The sequence below is a fragment of the Eptatretus burgeri genome, chromosome 10 (genome assembly GCF_056783735.1).
Source record: "Eptatretus burgeri isolate ZD-2024b chromosome 10, Ebu_testis_v1, whole genome shotgun sequence".
Taxonomy (NCBI): domain Eukaryota; kingdom Metazoa; phylum Chordata; class Myxini; order Myxiniformes; family Myxinidae; genus Eptatretus; species Eptatretus burgeri.
The window spans coordinates 87129620-87147672 of NC_140970.1; the positions used below are offsets into that span (position 1 = coordinate 87129620).

At 47.9% G+C, this 18053-nt stretch overlaps 1 protein-coding gene across 2 annotated transcripts in view; it reads right to left on the bottom strand.

Annotated features, from left to right (window-relative positions):
- Positions 1-12279, bottom strand: part of LOC147019026 (guanine nucleotide-binding protein G(i) subunit alpha-1-like) — an 82674-nt gene extending 70395 nt beyond the window's left edge. The window contains exon 1 of one of the 2 annotated variants that reach the window (XM_085899197.1): positions 12159-12279. The gene's annotated coding sequence lies outside the window, so the exon portion shown is untranslated. Of the gene's footprint in view, positions 1-10842; positions 10985-12158 lie in introns of those variants that run through there. The other variant, XM_085899198.1, reaches the window with a different exon arrangement.
- Between the last annotated feature and the right edge of the window lie 5774 nt (positions 12280-18053).

Sequence of the window (18053 nt, forward strand, 5' to 3'; positions counted from 1 at the left end):
GTGCAGGCTTGCACAGTGTGCAAGCTCATACCGTGTGCAGACTTGCACAATGTGTAACGTGCAAGCTCGTAACCACGTGTAGACTGGTGCAGCGGGCAAGCTTCCCCTTGGTGGCTCTCGCTGCCCGAACAAGCAGACGTGAGCACAGGCTTGGCAAAAGCACACATGGTAAGGAGAGCTTGATAAGACCAAGTCAAATCAAAAATCCGGGCAGATGACAGTCGAGAGCAGAGTCGAGAGCACTCTTGATGGATAAGACGTGTCGAGAGCACTCCTGGCGGGCGACATGTGGTGGATTTACTCGACCTTTGAGACAGACAGGGCACATGTGAGACAAAGCCTTCCTGCAGACAGGGCAAATGGAGTGTCGAATGCTTGGCAGATCAGGACACACGATGGATCAAAATGTGTGGTGCGCGAGAGGACTTGCTGATCCACATGTAAAGGCTGATTGAATCTTCCTTGTTCAGATTCTCCCCATGGCCATCCACTCTCCTATGGAGGTTAAAACCATTTACTCTGTCCCGAGATTTAGCTGTTCTGCCTTCTGCAACCAACTTCATTCGGTTTCGCATCCTCTCGCTATGGAGGTCAAACTGATCTGCTATTTCACATCCACCGAGAGAGGTGTGGTTTTTCTTGTTGTTGTATGTGGAACGCATGATGACATCAGCTTGAACGAATATGCACAATGACATCAGCTGCAGCATTAATTATCCTTGAGCTCTTAATGTGTTGTTTTTCAAGTAATAAAAAGAACAAAGAGACCACTGCAGGACTAATGATTGCCTCCATTGTGCCCAAATGGGGGTTTTTGATGGCATCAAAAGAATGAGTATTTATTTTCCATGTTCGATTAAGAATCATTTTTATGAGTCAACAGATAATTCTGGTCCATTGTTTTGAAGTAATGGGGGTAATTCATTACGTTCGTGGTAGGGGGATGGTTTCGGATGTGTTATTGAAAGGGGGAAGTGATTTTAGATCGAGGAACAAACAGGTGGATTCAGATGCAGCAATACCGTGTTTGAAAGTGAACATGGCGAGGCACCAGAGATTGATGGGCAGCTGGAGCCAAAAAAGGATCAAAAGATGAATTGATAGACAGGGAAATTAAAGATAAATTCAACATTCGAACTCACGATGCATCTCCATCCCAAACTATGCCTCCATACAAAAGGTAGGAAATCTATCTCACATAAACGAAATAAATATCTGTCTGATGAAAATCCTACATGTCTCTGAGTGCAAATGGGGGTCTTTTCCATCACCACAACAAAATGGGTGTGTGTGTGTGTGTGTGTGTGTGTGTGTGTGTGTGTGTGTGTGTGTGTGTGTGTGTGTGTGTGTGTGTGTGTGTGTGTGTGTGTGTGTGTATGTGTGTGTGTGTATATGTATATTGTTACAGCTGTGGAAATTCGCATTACACCATGAAGAGCCCGTAGGTGAGATATCTCTAAGTACATGTGTAGTTAGCCCCAAACCCGTTGTATAGAGGGAATTTATGTGATTCATCCGGGCTGCGACACTTTGAGATAGCCGTTTTTCTGTTCTCTCTTTATTTTTGAACCAACCACGTCTCAACCGCCATCACACAACAACCACCTTAACCACCACGCCAGCCATCGTCACCAACTACAACCACGCTCCAACAACAACGCCAACAGCCACAACCTTTACCTTCACAACTCAATCCCGCAAACATCGCATCATCGTCATTCCCAAACGGCATCATAACCATCAAACCACCACCGAAAACCCTCCACCACCCTCACCTCTCTCCTTCTACGGCCATTCCCACACCACCTGTGAACACTGAGCGTCGGGCTGTCTTGGGCCCGTTCAGCAATACGCACCGAGCCGCGAGCGCAAATAGCGGCCTTTCCGAGGAAAATTCGGATCACAAACGCAACACGCCCACTTCCCCTCCGTCCAATTAGCAAGCGCGGAGCGGCTTGGCCCCGCCTCCAGGCGCGTCTGTGTGAAATCGATATATGCAAATTCTAGGATCAGGGGAGGTTCACGCCCACTTTTCCTCCGTCCAATTGGCGAGCGTGGCTCCGCCGCCGAGGTCATCCTGATCCGGATATTTACCTTCGCATTCTGTGAAAGGTTATGTATTGGTCGCTGTGTATTTATTTATTTATTTATTTGTGAATATGTGTGTGTTTGTTTGTTATTCGCATAACTCGGAAAGTATTAAACCAAATCGCTTGAAATTTGGTGGGATGATGGGTTATTATCCAAGGAACATTTGATTAGATTTTGGGAGCGATCGGGTCAAAGGTCAAGGTCACGGAAAGGTCAAATTCGTATTTTTACCATAGCGCGGTCAATTTTGATCTAATTGGCATGCAACCGATGCCAAAATGTTCAGAATTCATTGCCCAATCTTGTGATGGGCGACATGACACAATTACATCATTACCTTTGTTAGCGGTTGGGGGTCAAAGGTCAGTGGGGTCACGACCTTTCAAAATATGCGGTTTTTGTCATAACACGGTCAAATCAAAACCGATTTGCATGAAACCAACACCAAAATGTTCACTGTTCTGTTCCCCCCACTCTCATGCCAAGAACAAAAAAGTAGCGGAGGCGAAGGTATGTGCTCTACCGAGTGCCCATTCTCGTTGAATATTGTTTTCTGCTGCCGGCCTATAAAACGGCGAGCGCAAGGCGAATCGGGTGCAGAGTGAGTCGAGTCATCGGTGTGGCAGAGTCAGGCGAGTCGGGTGGCGAAGTGATTGGTGTGGCAGGAAGAGTCGAGTTGGGTGGAGAGTGAGTCGAGTCGGGTGGAGAGTCAGTTGAGTCGGGTGGAGAGTGAGTCGAGTCGGGTGGCGAAGTGATCAGTGTGTCTTCGAGTTGGGTTCTGGAGTCGGCTGAGAAGAGTTGCGGGAAGAGGCAAAGGAGCTCGGGTCCGAGGCGAGAAGGACGGAGGTCGGCGACGAGGCTGCGGTGTGGGATCGCTCATCGCAGGACCCAAGCCAGCCAGCCATCTCCCTCCCCCAGGGCCCCAACAATTCCCCCTTTCCCCCGCGCTGAGATAGTGCAAAAAGGGGGCCCCGTTCCCACCCCACTCCAAACGTCGTGCCAACGAGACCCGGCAAGGAGCACGGAGTCGGGGCACAGCCACGCAGCCACACCTGTGGCTCGTCCGCCAACGCGTCACGAGGACGCGGGTAGGACCCCTCCGGTCTCGCGGGCCTGGCCACTCCTCCAGGTCACGCGCACAATTGGCCTACAGGCCTGTCTGCCCCCTTGTCTCTGAGGGTGGCTTCTTTCCTTTGCTTTTGAGTAAATGTGTGTTGGCGCCGTTTGTAAAGTAGAACTGTATAAGTGTTGCCGTGTGTGCGCGTAGTAGGTAGTAACTCTGCGTCGTTGTTGCTTTTGTTTTGGTTGCTATATGTGCATTTTGACTGTTTGGCTGTATATGTGTGCTTGCCGTGTGCCGGGAAATAAATGTGCTTTGTGTGAACTGTTTTCCCGTTTCGCTTCGACTTTTCTTTCTTGACCCTCCATCCTGCTTCACGTAAAGGGTTCGTAGTGGGCTTAATACACCCGGTAATTAATCAGAACCGCCGAGGCCGACGATAACACCGCTCGGTTATCACTGTAGCACGGAACGGACCGCTTAAGCGGTTAGTGTCCGTAGTCGACCTGCGGCGAGGTACGATCTCCCAGTTTACCATCCGCGTGGGTACTTAGGTAGGTCGAGTTTAGCGAACAACTCTATCCTACGCGGGTGGCCGATTGGCACGATTGTGGTGAGGTCGAAAGGCCCACCCGTGACTGGCTCCGGCGATAGTTCCCGGAGGGTCACGACTGAATTGTCCGTCCAGTGGGTGACACGGTCGCGATTCGAGTGACGCGGCCGTTCGCACGCCGGCGGGTGCGAATTCGCAACTATATGTATATATGTATATATATATATATATATATATGTATATATGTATATATATATATATATATATATATATATATATATATATATATATATATATATATATGGTCGATGGAGGAATTTCATAGTAAAAGTAGGCTTGTACAGTGTGGCATGGTCCGTGGACAGGTCGAAGACATCTCTATGTAAATTAAATAGGGCAAACTGTGAGCTTAACATTGTCATGTGCCACCACACGGGGGGGGGGGGGGGGCTGTGTTAACTCTGCAGGGTTTAAAGCTAGTTTCTCCCAATATGTGATTTCCCCCAGTGACCTTTTCCAACGTTTTTGCATTTACAAAGCTGGCAATTTTACATACACGTTTTTACGACAACAACAATAACCGACAGACCAAAACTATGCGTCTGAGGAATAATAACCGACAGGCCACACCCCCGAGGCTGATGATTGGTCAGTGTGACGAAGAGAGGGACCAAGATTGAGTGAAGACAGTGGTTGGAAGAGAAGGGCCTCTCACTTGCTCTTCTCAGAAGGACAAAAAAGCTGCCCGATTCTCGTTGTCATGCTGGTGCAAATTTGTTCATGTGCTGAAATAAGATGTTCACCATTGTCTGATTGGCTGGGTCATGAAGTTTGCACGCTTTCAGGAGAAGGAGAGAAGAAGAAGAGTACATCTCTTGGCCTTTTCTCGGAGCTTCAGCCATCGCCTTGTTGTATGATCAAGGAAAAAGGCGGCGCCCTTTGCTGTGAGCGGGCCTTGTGTTGAGAGAGGAGTGGTGTCGGCATTCGATCGTGAGAAGAAACTGGACGGCGATTTGTGGGCCCTGGCGTTGAAGACTGTCCATGCGAATTACCTCACGTACGTGACTGCAAAGAGCGACTTCGCGCCATTTTTTTGTGCGTTTCCCGCACAGTAGCTTCGAGGCTCAATGACTGTGAGGCTCCAAAAGATTATCTTTGGACATAAAGCTGAGAACTGGCTTCAAGGGAGGAATTGTTTTATTTTTATCTTTCCCCTTGTCTGTGTTTGTGACCGAGTGGAGACATCTCAAATGAGGGTTTCGTCTTACCTCACTTTTCATTACCTCATTCTTTGATATATTTTCATTATCATTCGTTTAATTATTTTCATTATAAATCATTGATTTATGTTCATTAAACCATCATTTGTTCAATTCACTTGTGTTCGACCATTCGTTGTGGGTTCGAAAATAAACCCATGTGCTATCGGACTGGTGAAGTCCTCTAGTAAACGCCTTCACCGCCCTCCATCCCACGCACGCCAAAGTCTCCAAGGATTTCAGCTGGTCACCTCCAAGTTTAAGCCGTTCTGCTATCCATCCAGGTCGGTATTAATCTGACCAGTACACAACTATACATATATAGATACACATACACGAGGAGTGTGACGAGCACTCCGCTTATCCCCAATGGACACAGTCCACACCAAAGCGTCGCCTCCAACACAGAGACTTTGGGCCGGTGACTTTTTTTTTTTTGTATACCTTGTCGAGGCTCGTATGAGAGCTAACACACAACGCACATCAAGGGGGGGCATGAGACAAGAGGAGCGGGAGTGGGAGGGACAAAACAGTGGGGAACAGACACATTAGGAGATCTGTGGAAGGGAGAGGGATGGGACGAGGAACATGGGGAAGAGAAGATGGACATTACAGGAACTTTCAGGAAGGAAAGTAGGGAATTTGAAGGAGGTGGGCTTGGGTGGATTATCGGGGGTAGAAAAGATCGAGGATTTGGATGGGGGATCATAAGAGGTGGTGGTGAACAGCTGTTTTGAAAGCCTGGAGGGAAGAATGGGAAAGAATAGAGTGAGGGAGTTTATTCTAAAGGCGGGAAAAAAGAGGAATAAAAGAGTGAAGGTGAGCAGTGATTCATGATTTTGGTAGTTTTACCAGAAGGGGGTTGTTGGCGGACCTTGAGCGCCCTGTGGAAATGTGGTGGGGACAAATCGCAGAAAGAGCAGGGGGGGGGCAAGGCTGGAGAGGAGACGGTAGAAGACAGAAAGACCACCGACCAACCTGTGGTGATTGAGTGAGACACCCAAAGACTCATTGCGAGAGATGCCGATGATGCTAAATGCCTTGGATTCGACAGCGTGAAGCTGAGAAAGGTGGGAGGCAGGAGCACCAGCCCAGAGGGGAGAGCAGTACTCCATCAGGCTACGGACAAAAGCTTTGTAAGTGGTCAGCAGCTCGAGGGCCGAGGAAGGACCTTGCACGACGGAGGATTCCCACTCGGCGACTGGCTTTGGAGGCGAGGTTGGAAATGTGGCTTTCCCAGGAAAGGTCATGGCAGATAGTGAGACCCAGAAGCTTGAAAGAAAAGACTTCTTCCAGAGGATTGTTGAGAAAGTGGATGGGGGGGTTTTCTAAACGGTCCTTTCAAAGAGACATAGTGAGAGTGTGAGATTTGTCTGGATTGAAAGACATGTTCCACGTGTTGGACCAGTTTGTGATTTTATCCAGATCTGCAGCGAGCGAAGAAGCTGCTGCTTGCCGGTCTGAGGGATGACAGATACGGCAGAGGGTGGAGTCATCAACAAAGAGATATAGAGGATTTTCCAGAGAGTCGGAGAGATCATTGATGAAAAGCAGAAAAAGAACAGGGCACAGAACGCTACCTTGAGGAACTCCAGCCTGGACAGGAAGAGGGGATGAAAGAACTCCATTTAGGGCCACACGTTGACTGCGACAGGAGAGGATTTTTGCGAGACATGAGTGAAGATGGCCTTGGATACCATGGGAAGAGAGTTTGGTGAGTAGGGCAGGGTGCCAGACTGTGTCAAAAGCACGTGATATGTCCAGGGATACGGCTCAGATTTCTTGTCTGGCATTGAGGACCTCCATCCATTGATGGGAGAGCAGAAGCAGCATATCCAGGGTGGAGTGACCTGGTCTGAAACCAAAAAACAGACCAGGTCTGAGACTTTGTCAAAGAGACAAAGATTATATGGTCATCATCAGTTAAACATCAAACGGAAACACCAATCCAGATTTCAGGCTTATTTGCCCCCATCAGGATGGTATACCAATAATACCGATAAATATCTAACCAATGATGACCACATTCATTATTTATACATCAGACGCACCTCCTGACTGTTATGGTGAGCATCGCTGTGGATTATGTCTCACATGGTAAAACTGCATAATCCACACAGAACAACCATCCATTTGCTACCCAGACAATTGCTCCGACTCATGCAAACCGTTAAATCAGAAGGCACATGAAGTGACCAGCGGGAAAATCGAAACATGAGGAGTGTGACGAGCACTCCGCTGATCCCCATTGGACACAGTCAACACCAACGATCTCATTCTCACAGACTAAAGATAAAACACAGCTCATGGATTATCTCATTTGAATCTCTCTCAGCAACCGCTCGTTGGACACAAAGACTGACCAACGATAGCCAAGGATTCGCCAGAGACATGCCCCAAAATAATTAAGTCTCAGTCTCAGATCCCTGGTCAGAGTCCAAGTCTCACATCCGTTGAGCAAGACCGGAAGCACCAAGGACCTAAAGACTCAGACTTTTGTCTTCCTGCACAGATACTGACAGCGCTACACCCCATGATCCAGTGAATGCATGACTCCTCAGGCCTGATCCAGACGTCTATTGACCTCTGGGTCACAGCCAACGGAGACATGATTATCACTGCCAAGGGAAGTGAACCTCTCCGTGACCTCAACACCCCACAAACAGGTAGATACAAGACAGCAGCATCCAATATGTCAATGAAAGACTGGATCTTAGTTTCGACCCAGGAAACCCATAATCCCAGCGGCTTAGTCTCCTCATTCAGCACCTCGAGAGCCCCCAAATGCATATCCAGAGTCTCTGCAAAGATGACTGCATCGTCTGTGAAATCAAGGTCAGAGATCTTTAGATTCCAAAACGATGCACTGCAGCTTGATCTCTCCAACAATCTCCCCAGAATCCAGTTAGTATAAGTGCTGAAAAGTGTGGGGGCAAGTACACACCACTGATGAACTCCAGTAACAACTGAAAATAAGTCAGAGATGGTATCACTATATTTCACAGCACTCTCAGTACCAGAGTATAGTTCAGATATCAGATTGATCAGTTTTGGTGACACCCCACAAAAACCAAGAATCCTCCAGAGGGTATCCTAATTCACTGAATCTAACGCTTTGCAGAGATCAACATAGGCTGCAAGCAACCCCTGTCAAAACTCTCATCTGCGTTCGGTGAGGACCTGAAAAGCAAGAATATGGTCAATTGTTGACCTCTTTGGTGTAAAACCCGACTGCTCTGGGTGCTGGTGCTCAAGCAGATGGTGGGAAACCCTATAAATAATTATCTGAGCAAAGACCTTGCCCGGCACTGAGAGCAGCGTCATTCCTTGGTAGTTACAGTCCGAGCAATCACCCATCCCTTTCCAGAGAGGGACAACAATGCCCCTCTTCCAGTCAGTTGGGATGATGCCTGTGTTCCAGGCAGAGCACAGAACTGCATGCAATGACCAGCCTTGAAAACTTCAGCATGGATGTCACAGATCCAAGGAACCTTATCCCATTTCAACCGGTTCACCGCAGCAATTTGTTTCCACAAATGAAGGTGGATCACAGTTGATTGGAGGGTCAACAATAGGGACAGTGACACCACTGACATGCAACTCGATAGCTGGTTAGGGTCAGCCAGGAACAGAAACTCAAAGTACAGCCCAGCTCAAAGTACAGTGGTACAGCCCAGCGGGCCTTCACTTCAGACTCCTCTGTCAAGAGCCCACCACCCTCCGCTCTAACTGCAGTATACCAAGGGATGGGCTTGGAGGAACGCAATGCTCAAACTCCCCTGCAAGCAGACGAGAATCACTTGGCCACAGGTGATGCTCTACTCCCTCACAGATTTCTCGCACATAGACCTCCATGTCCACCCACAGCGCACGTACAGTTTTATGCCTCAACTCCCTGAGAAGCTCAGCTCTGCCATTAAGCCTGGCCCTGCGAATCTGGTCAATTGTATCCAGTGTCCCTTGAGAGACAAAATTTTTCTTCAGCCAATGGTGAGTTCCAAGACATCCACCGGCAACATCAAGGATGGTGGTCTGGAAGACACTCCACAACTCTTCAGGATTCCCTAAAGCACCCAGACCCCCCAAATTCTGACAGCCTGTTCGCAAACTCCTCAGTTACCCTCTCATCCTTGAGATTGCCAACATCCAGCCTCGGCTGGGATGGTACTATTCTCACGGTTTTAAGCTGCAACTTCAGAGTTGCTTCAACAAACCTGTGGTCAGTATTGAGGAAAGAAGCACTCCAGTAGACCCTGCAGTTCTGGATCATGCTCCAGTGACCATCAACGTGTACATTGCGAATCTCCTTTGCCACACCGCCAGCGTTGGAATACCAAGTCCAGTGATGAGCCTGTGGGTGGTGAAACCATGAACCAGCCACCCTAAGTCCATGACTTCTTGCAAAGTCAAGGAACTTAGTGCTATTCTGGTTCACAGTTCCAGACCCATGGGGACCAACACACGTCTCATAACCATCCCTATCAGTTCCAGTTGATGCATTGAAATCCCCAAAGACGAGAAGAGTTTCTCACCTGGGGCACTGATCAACCACAGACTCGAGTGCAGCATAGAATGTCTCCTTCACGGTGAAATCACTCGCCACAATCGGTGCATACACAAAGACCAGGGAAACGACATTCAAGGAGTGATGAATCCTTCGTCTCCTATTATGCTCGTTGACTGGTGTTACCTCGATTATCATTGGAATCAGCTGATTGGACTAAGCTACAGCAACTCCTTGGGCATGGTAACTATCAGAGCAACCAGACTAATAGTTGGTGTAACCACCCACCATGATCTCGCCACTATCCGTTCTCCGCACCTCGGAGAGTGCTGCAATACCGATGTTCAAACGCTTGAGCTCAGATAACAGAGACATGACCATCCTCATACATGGCAAGTTGTAGGTGACAAAAAACGGGTTGGTCGGAATCAAAACCGGGTTCTTGATTTATTTACTTATTTATTAGACGTGATATCGGAAGTGATAAGCATGGTGTTGGCTTAGTGGTTTGGGTGGCTGGCTTGGGATCCTGGGGTCCTGAGTTTGAGCCACATTCGCTGCTCAATTAACACCAGGTGGGGTTGACTCAGCCTATCATCCTTTCAAGGTCAGCGAAATGAGTACCAGTGTACTGGTCCCGGTGTGTGCCCCGGTTAGAATAGGTACACCGTATCCCTACATGTCGTAAGAGGCGACTAAAGGGTTGGCATCAGGAAGGGCATTCGGCCACAAAAACATTGTCTCTAAAAGGGAACAATGATTGTCATTGGGCCCACAAGGCTAACCCCTGCTCCAGCAGGGAAAATATCCTTAAAATGTGTGTGTGTGTGTGTGTGTGTGTGTGTGTGTGTGTGTGTGTGTGTGTGTGTGTGTGTGTGTGTGTGTGTGTGTGTGTGTGTGTGTGTGTGTGTGTGTGTGTGTGTGTGTGTGTTGCATTACCAATCAACTTGTAGAGTGCTTGCCAAGTGGCTTCAGCACTCAAGCAAGCACTCCAACGAAACTATAGTTGCTTGGTAACTCCAGAGGTGTGTCAATTATCAATAAGCTTGCTATTGCTTGCCAAGCCAGCCGTTACTCATCAACAGTGTTGAATGGAATGCTTGCTTGAGTGCTTCAGCCACCTTGCAAGCATTCTTAAAGAAACTTTATATCTTTACGCATCCCAGGTCTATTCGTCTGTGTGTCAATCCTTATGGGTGGAATTTAAGCAAAACATTGTTTTTAAAATTGATCGAATTTTCCATCCAATGCGGGTTTTGACCACCCTACAACGGGTCTGCGGGTTTTCAGGAACACAATGGATTAAACCGGTGAAGTCTGGGTCACTTGCCATCTCCGCATCCCCTCTTAGAGATAGGCCATTCCAGGTACTCACCCGAAGGGACCGTCTGAGGTTAACCCAATGAGACCGCCGTTTGGTGGATGACACCTCAGCACCACTCCACCACACACCACCGAAATCTGACCCAGGAAGTTTACTCCATGGTTGTCCTCCTCTCATCAAGGAATGGGGGTCCCAAAAGCTTTGCCCCAATCCCGTCATCCATTGAGCTGCCCTGCGAAGGGCAGCAACACAGGAGATACTCCCATGGAATGGGTTTTAAGTTTTCTTTGCGTTTGTGGGTTTTGAGGAATGAAGCGTTTTACAGTGGTTAGAGTGCAAATCCTGCCACCAACCTCCTAGAAAGGTGTACCCAACTGCAGGAGGACATCCGCAGACAAAGTTGGGGGCAAGATATATAATAGATGTCCATTGCCTCACAAGGAGCTCCTCCACCCTTTGACAGATTTTGTTTTAATCTTGCTGGGTGTCCATATCCATACACCCTGCTCACCAGGATACCTGGTGGGGGGAGACGGTTTAGTCACCGACAACTCGACCATGATACAGGTTAATACAGGTTTACATGGTTTCTGCAGCAAGTCACAGATCTAATCTGGCTTGACCTGACAATGAACCCCTGGCCGTAACATTATGTATAAAGTACATATATATATATATATATATATATATATATATATATATATATATATATATATATATATATATATATATATATATATATATATATATACATACACTGTACACATACACATTTGCTACACATTTGAGCCACACATTTGATGGTGAAGATGACAACAAAGGAAATGCAATTCGCAGCTGAGAGTGCATTTGCCTTGCTCTCGCAGAAGAGAGACCAGTTATAGACTATGTCAAAGTAAGCCGACACCTGCCAGTGGTGCAATAAGCATTGCTGGGGCTGTCCACAGTCAGTCCTGGAAAACGACCCGAAAGGATGAAGACTGTGGGCTCCAGTTGATGAGGCAGTTGTCGAGCAGTGTATCATCTGTTACACTGGATTTCTTGTTATATATATACATATATATATATATATATATATATATATATATATATATATATATATATATATATATATATATATATATATATATACACACACACACACACACACACACACACATTGACATAAATAATGCTAGTTTATGGTGTTTCTAAGAGTTTGAAGAAATGCTCGCCATTGCATTTGGTGCCACAGTTCAACTTTGGATACCATTCCAAAACAAAGTTAGTAAAACTCATCAGCGATCTTAATCACGATTATCACACACATTTTTATGCATCATATGTTGCATTATAGAGAATATTGCTTGAATATATTCACCAAATACCTGAACGTGCTCTCCTCGGGTGTGGTCAGAAACAAGGGCAGTGCGCGTGCGCATTCGAGTTCCTCATTTCACGCGTTTTCCTCGTACAGAGGAAATGCCTCCTATAGTGGGAAGAGTGTTCGCTGGAAAAAGTCATGTGACTTCATTTCATTATTGCATGAAGTGGGTTGATAACGGTATTGAGCCTGCGACACAATTATCATCCTCAGTCACCTCCCTATCCGGGAAAGCTTGGCCCAAAGCCTTTTATAGATGCTACAGGTAACAGACAGCACAGTGCCAGGCAAAGAGGGTTTTAGGTTGTATTCGGAGAGGGATCATCTATAAATCAAAAGAGGTGGTGTTAACATTGTATAGGAATTTAGTGAGGGTGACATCTAGAATATTTTGCGCAGTTTTGGTCACCACAACTCATGAAGGACATAAATGCTATAGAGAGGGTTCAGTGTAGGGCAACTAGATTGATTCCGGGCCGAGCTAGACTCAGCTATGAGGAGCGGCTGAAGGAGACAGGGCTTTATACACGAGAGAGGAGGGGGTTACGAGGAGATATTATCGAGATGCTTAAGATCATGGAGGGTATCGGCAAAAATAAGTGTGGATGAATTATTCAGCAGAGTAGACAGTGATAGTGTTGTGGGCCAGGGTTCAGCAGCGATAACGACCACTAGGTGGAGCAGTAGGGTCGTCTCCACCAAACACCTGGAATTGCAAGGTTGTAACCCTTGGATAACTCCAAAAAGGTCATGGGTCCCTTAGTGGACCGTGGTTGCCAATATTTTGACGGTGTGGGGTCGGGTTAATTGCCTAATTTCAATATACCCAGGTACCCACGTTGTCAAATTACCGGGGAAATCACACCCTCGGCCGACTTTGTCCGAACCGAGTCGCAGGTACCGACTCGGATCCGGCGTAACTGAGCGGAAGTTACCAAAGCCACGCCGGACCCAATGACAACTTACCGGCCCAAACGGCCTTAATAGTTCTCAATACGCACCATGCTGGACCAATGGGAGAAAGCACAGAAAATGAGCTGGTACATTTAACACGGGGGTTTATTTATAAATAATCGGGGAGTGGAGCACACAAAGAGCAGAGTTATCCGAATAAAGAGATGTAATGTACAATGAACACAGGGCACTTAGACAGTTTCTACTTAACAGACTGGCACCACACACACACCACACACACACACACACACACACACACACACACACACACACACACACACACACACACACACACACACACACACACACACACACACACACACACACACACACACCCAAAGAAATGGTGGCCACGGTTTTTATTTGCACCTGCCCGCCTCGCGCGGTCTGGTCGAGCTTGTCCGGTAGTGGAACTCGAATCCGCCACCAACAACGCAGCACCAAGCTGCTTCACCAGGTCCCGCTTCACCAGGGACCAGGAACAACGCCACGGACACCAGCCATCACGGGAACGGACCAGTCGAGACACCAGCAGGCAGAACGAGGCTTCCTCTCCTTCTCCTCTTTCTTCATGACAGGGCGAACCTTCTTTGACGACGGGACGAACCTTTCTCTTCTCCTTCTTTCTTTACGACGGGCGAACCTTCTCTCCGGCTCGCCACCTCCTCTTATCCTTCCCCTGCCCCGTGGGTCGAGGGAAACGCTCTCAGGTACTCGCCTGCGGATTGGACGAGGGGTTGTCGGGCGACTTGTGGCCGCCGTTGATTGGACGAGCTCACGGTGGGCAGAGGGAACCTCACCCCTGTACGTGACCCGCTGCACGTGGGCGATGGATGGCGATGGTGCGAAAACGAAGGATGAAGATTTAAAGATATTAAAAAAACCTGACTATTAAAGTAACTCGTAGCGCACACACGAAATTCCCATTAGACAGAAGGACGGGACCCTGACTATAAACACATACTTATCGAAATAACTGAACTTAGGGACTGTCTGTGTGAAATGAACTGAACTTAGGGACTTAGGGACTTAGGGTCTGTCTGTGTGCAAATGGCTTCCAGATTCGTAACAATAGAACCAGGGGCCATCGTCTGAGAGTAAAGAAGAGGAGAGTTAAGATGGCAGGAAAGCAGGGGTCTTTTACTCAGAGTAGTTAATGCATGGAATGGTCTCCCTGGAAAGGTTGTGGTCAGCAGAAACAGTAGATAAGTTTAAACTAGAATTAGATAGGCGGCTGGAATAAGTAGTGGAGATCGTGAGGTATAGTCATACAGGGATGTTGGCAGGACTTTTAGGTAGCTTGAGTGTGGGTGGGTGATTGTGTGCATCTGTACGGAGTGGTCTGTGGAGGTCTCATCAAGTGGTGGTGTGTGGTGCAGCGCAGGCATGACGGGCCAAATGACCTCCTCTTGCGTCAAATTTCCTTGTTATTGGTGGCTCCAGCAGCTACAAAAGGAGCATTTGGGTGGCCAGTGTGCGATGCAGGTCGTGGGGATGGATAAGAAAATAAGAGTGGAAAAACGGGAAACAGTGCTTGCGAGAGATTAAGAAGAGGTCACAAAGTTATCTGAATATGAGCATCAAGTGATTTTTTTTCAGAGGGAAGTCGTGGCAATTCCGTGGGTGGAAACGGGCCACGAGAACAACATTCAAATTGGACGTAGTATGTGTGCACCACTCGATTCATGTTTTTGGGTTGTGGAGTCGATTTACCAATGAAAACAGCAGCACACATTTCCAACCCACAAAACGCCTCTTATGCTTCCACGAAAAGTGCTTGCCCCCAAAACCTCGGCTTTCTCCTTGCTGACCACGGCGGTTAGCAACGGGAGCTAACCTACCTCGAGCAACGAACCTCGAACCGTTGATTGGCTCCATTTTCCTACATTGCCTCCATTTAGCTCCTTCCCAAACGGCGGTGGAAAATTGGCTGAGATGCCATTGTGAGTACACACTTCTTTCTAACAGCCACCAGTATTCCCGTATCCTTGGACGGTTGGCCTATGGAAGCTTGGCCCAAGTCTTTCACGAATTGGATGGACAGGCCTGACGAGGACATTGTAATTTCGGCCAGGGTGCCGGCGATAGCTCGCCTACTTTACGTGGACACCATAGGATCTTTCACGTCCATTAACTAATTCCGGCGGGCAGGACGCCCAGTTTAACGTACATTCGAGGGACGGCACACGCATTGATGAATCACCCAACCTGTGAAACACCGGGATGACGGTTTATAGCTGGGGCGGGATTCCAACCAGGGCTAGACAGCTTTAGAGACGAATGTGCGTACCTCTCGGCCACCCTGCCAGCCTCGTTGTGGGCACACAATGTCCAACGGAGTTTGAAAGGCATACCGTGTGATCTTTAAGGTGCACCCTTGAGAGCAAAGCAAATGGGACACCTGCGCAGTTGACGTCCGTCTGAAAGACCGCACACTCAAGGACACCTGCAAAGCACCAGGTGATCGTTTAAAAAGTCGGGTCAGGTATTGAATCCAGACAAGACGGCTTCAAAGGGCACTGTAGTGATCAGTAAGTCTGTGTCCTATGAAACTAAGAACCACTGCCAAACCTTCATGCATAAGATAATCACTTGGTAACGTACTGGTGGTGGTTGTCGTATGGCAGCTTGGCTGCCGGGGTAGCTATCATTTCTTGAAGGGCGACTGTGTTGCTGATGCAGTGCCCCTCTACCAGTACACACACTGGAACTGATACTCATTTCGCCGATATCGGAAGGATGACAGGCTGAATCAACCCCCTGGTGTATTAATTCAGCGGCCGACGGGGCTTGAACTCAGGACCCTAGGATCCCAAGCCACCACCCTAAACACTGAGCCAACACCATGCTACAGGTAAGTACTGAAGACGCAACGTTTTCTTCTTTACCAACAGCACACCGACACCGCTGGATCATCGATTTATTGATGATGCAGATTCCAGTTCATGAAGTCCATCGAGTTTCGCCTTTCTACTGGTATATCGCTTCATATTCATCTCTCGTGTCAGCTGAACCATACTTGCCCTAAACGACTTCAGGCCTCTCCAGCCGGTTTGTTAAAGACTTGGGAGAAGCTTCCCCCGGCCAACCGCACAAGATCGTGAGTTAAAGAAGAAGAAAATATCAGGTGAACAAGTGCAGCAGAAGAGCAAGTCCATTTGCTCCATGCAAATGCTTGTCCATCCATTGCTTGTCACAGAGATCGAGTTTAGAGGTTCGCCAAACTCGACGAGCTCGGCACACATGTAGCGATCAATTATTCATGGTGTGTAATGGTCCAGCAAACAGCATGAATATTCACGCCTGGTGAAATCGGTTTTCCACACTTGCACACCTTGAATTCAAGTCTAAAGTCACCGCCATGAAGTGTACTCCGCACCTGTAAAACTAAGAGTGAGGTTGAGAGAAGTCTGGAAGGGCCTCGGAGCAAGGACAATGACCTTGGCTCGAATTACAACAATGAAACCATTCCCTGGAGTCCTGCTCACTTTTCACAGTTGAACCGGACGGTTGACACTGGCAGGATATTCCCCTGGACTAGAGTTACACTACATGGCCAAAAGTATGCGGATATCCCTTCTAAGTTGTGGATTCGGCTATTTCAGCCAGATCCATTGCTGACATGTGTATAAAATCAAGCACATAGCCATGCAATCTCCATAAACAAACATTGAGAGTAGAATGGGCAATACTGAAGAGCACAGTGACTTTCAATGTGGCACCGTCATAGGACGTCACCTTTCCAACAAGTCAGTTCATCAAATTTCTGCCCTGCTAGAGCTGCCCCGGTCAACTGTAAGTGCTGTTATTGTGAAGTAGAAATGTTTAGGAGCAACAACAGCTCAGCCGTGAAGTGGTAGGCTCCACAAGCTCAGAACGGGACCGCCAAGTGCTGAAGTGCGTAGCGTGGAAAAATCATCTGCCGCGGTTGCAACACTTACTACCGAGTTCCAAACTGCCTCTGGGAGCAACATCAGCACAAACACTGTTCGTTGAGAGCTTCATGAAATGGGTTTCCATGGCCGAGCAGCCGCACACAAGCCTAAGATCATCATGCGCAAAGCCAAGCGTCACCTGGAGTGGTGTGAAGCTCACCGCCATTGGATTCTGGAGCAGTGGAAACACGTTCTCTGGAGTGATGAATCAAGCTTCACCATCTGGCAATAGAACGGACGAATCTGGGTTTCGCGGATGTCAGGAGAACGCTACCTACCTGAATGTATAGTGCCAACTGTAAAGTTTGGTGGTTAAGGAATAATGGTCTAGGGCTGGTCTTCATGGTTCGGGCTCGACCCCTTAGTTCCAGTGAAGGGAAATCTTAACACGACAGCATACATTGACATTCTAGATGATTCTGTGCTTCCAACTTTGAGGCACCAGTTTGGGGAAGGGCCCTTTCCTGTTTCAGCATGACAATGCCCCTATGCATAAAGCGAGGTCAACACAGAAATAGTTTGTCGAGATCGGTGTGGAAGAACTTGACTTGCCTGCACAGAGCCCTGACCTCAACACCATCGAACACCTTTGGGATGAATTGGAACGCCGACTGCGAGCTTGATGTAATCGCGCAACATCAGTGCCCGATCTCACGAATGCTCTTGTGTTTGAATGGAAACAAATCCTCGCAGCAATGTTCCAACATCTAGTGGAAAGCCTTCCCAGAGGAGTGGAGGCTGTTCTAGCAGCAAAGGGGGGGGGACCAACTCCATATTAATGCCCATGATTTTGTGATGAGATGTTGGACAAGCAGGTGTCCACGTGCTTTTGGCCATGTGGTGTATATGGGTACGCACAGGGGCATACCGTGAGTATTTGGCACGTGGGGCGGCACCCCTACCCCCACCGAGATGAATAATTAAAAAAAAATTAAAGACACAGAAAACATTGTTACGGATTTCAGAATCCGATCTGAAGAATGCATGCGAACATCCACGTCCTCAGATAG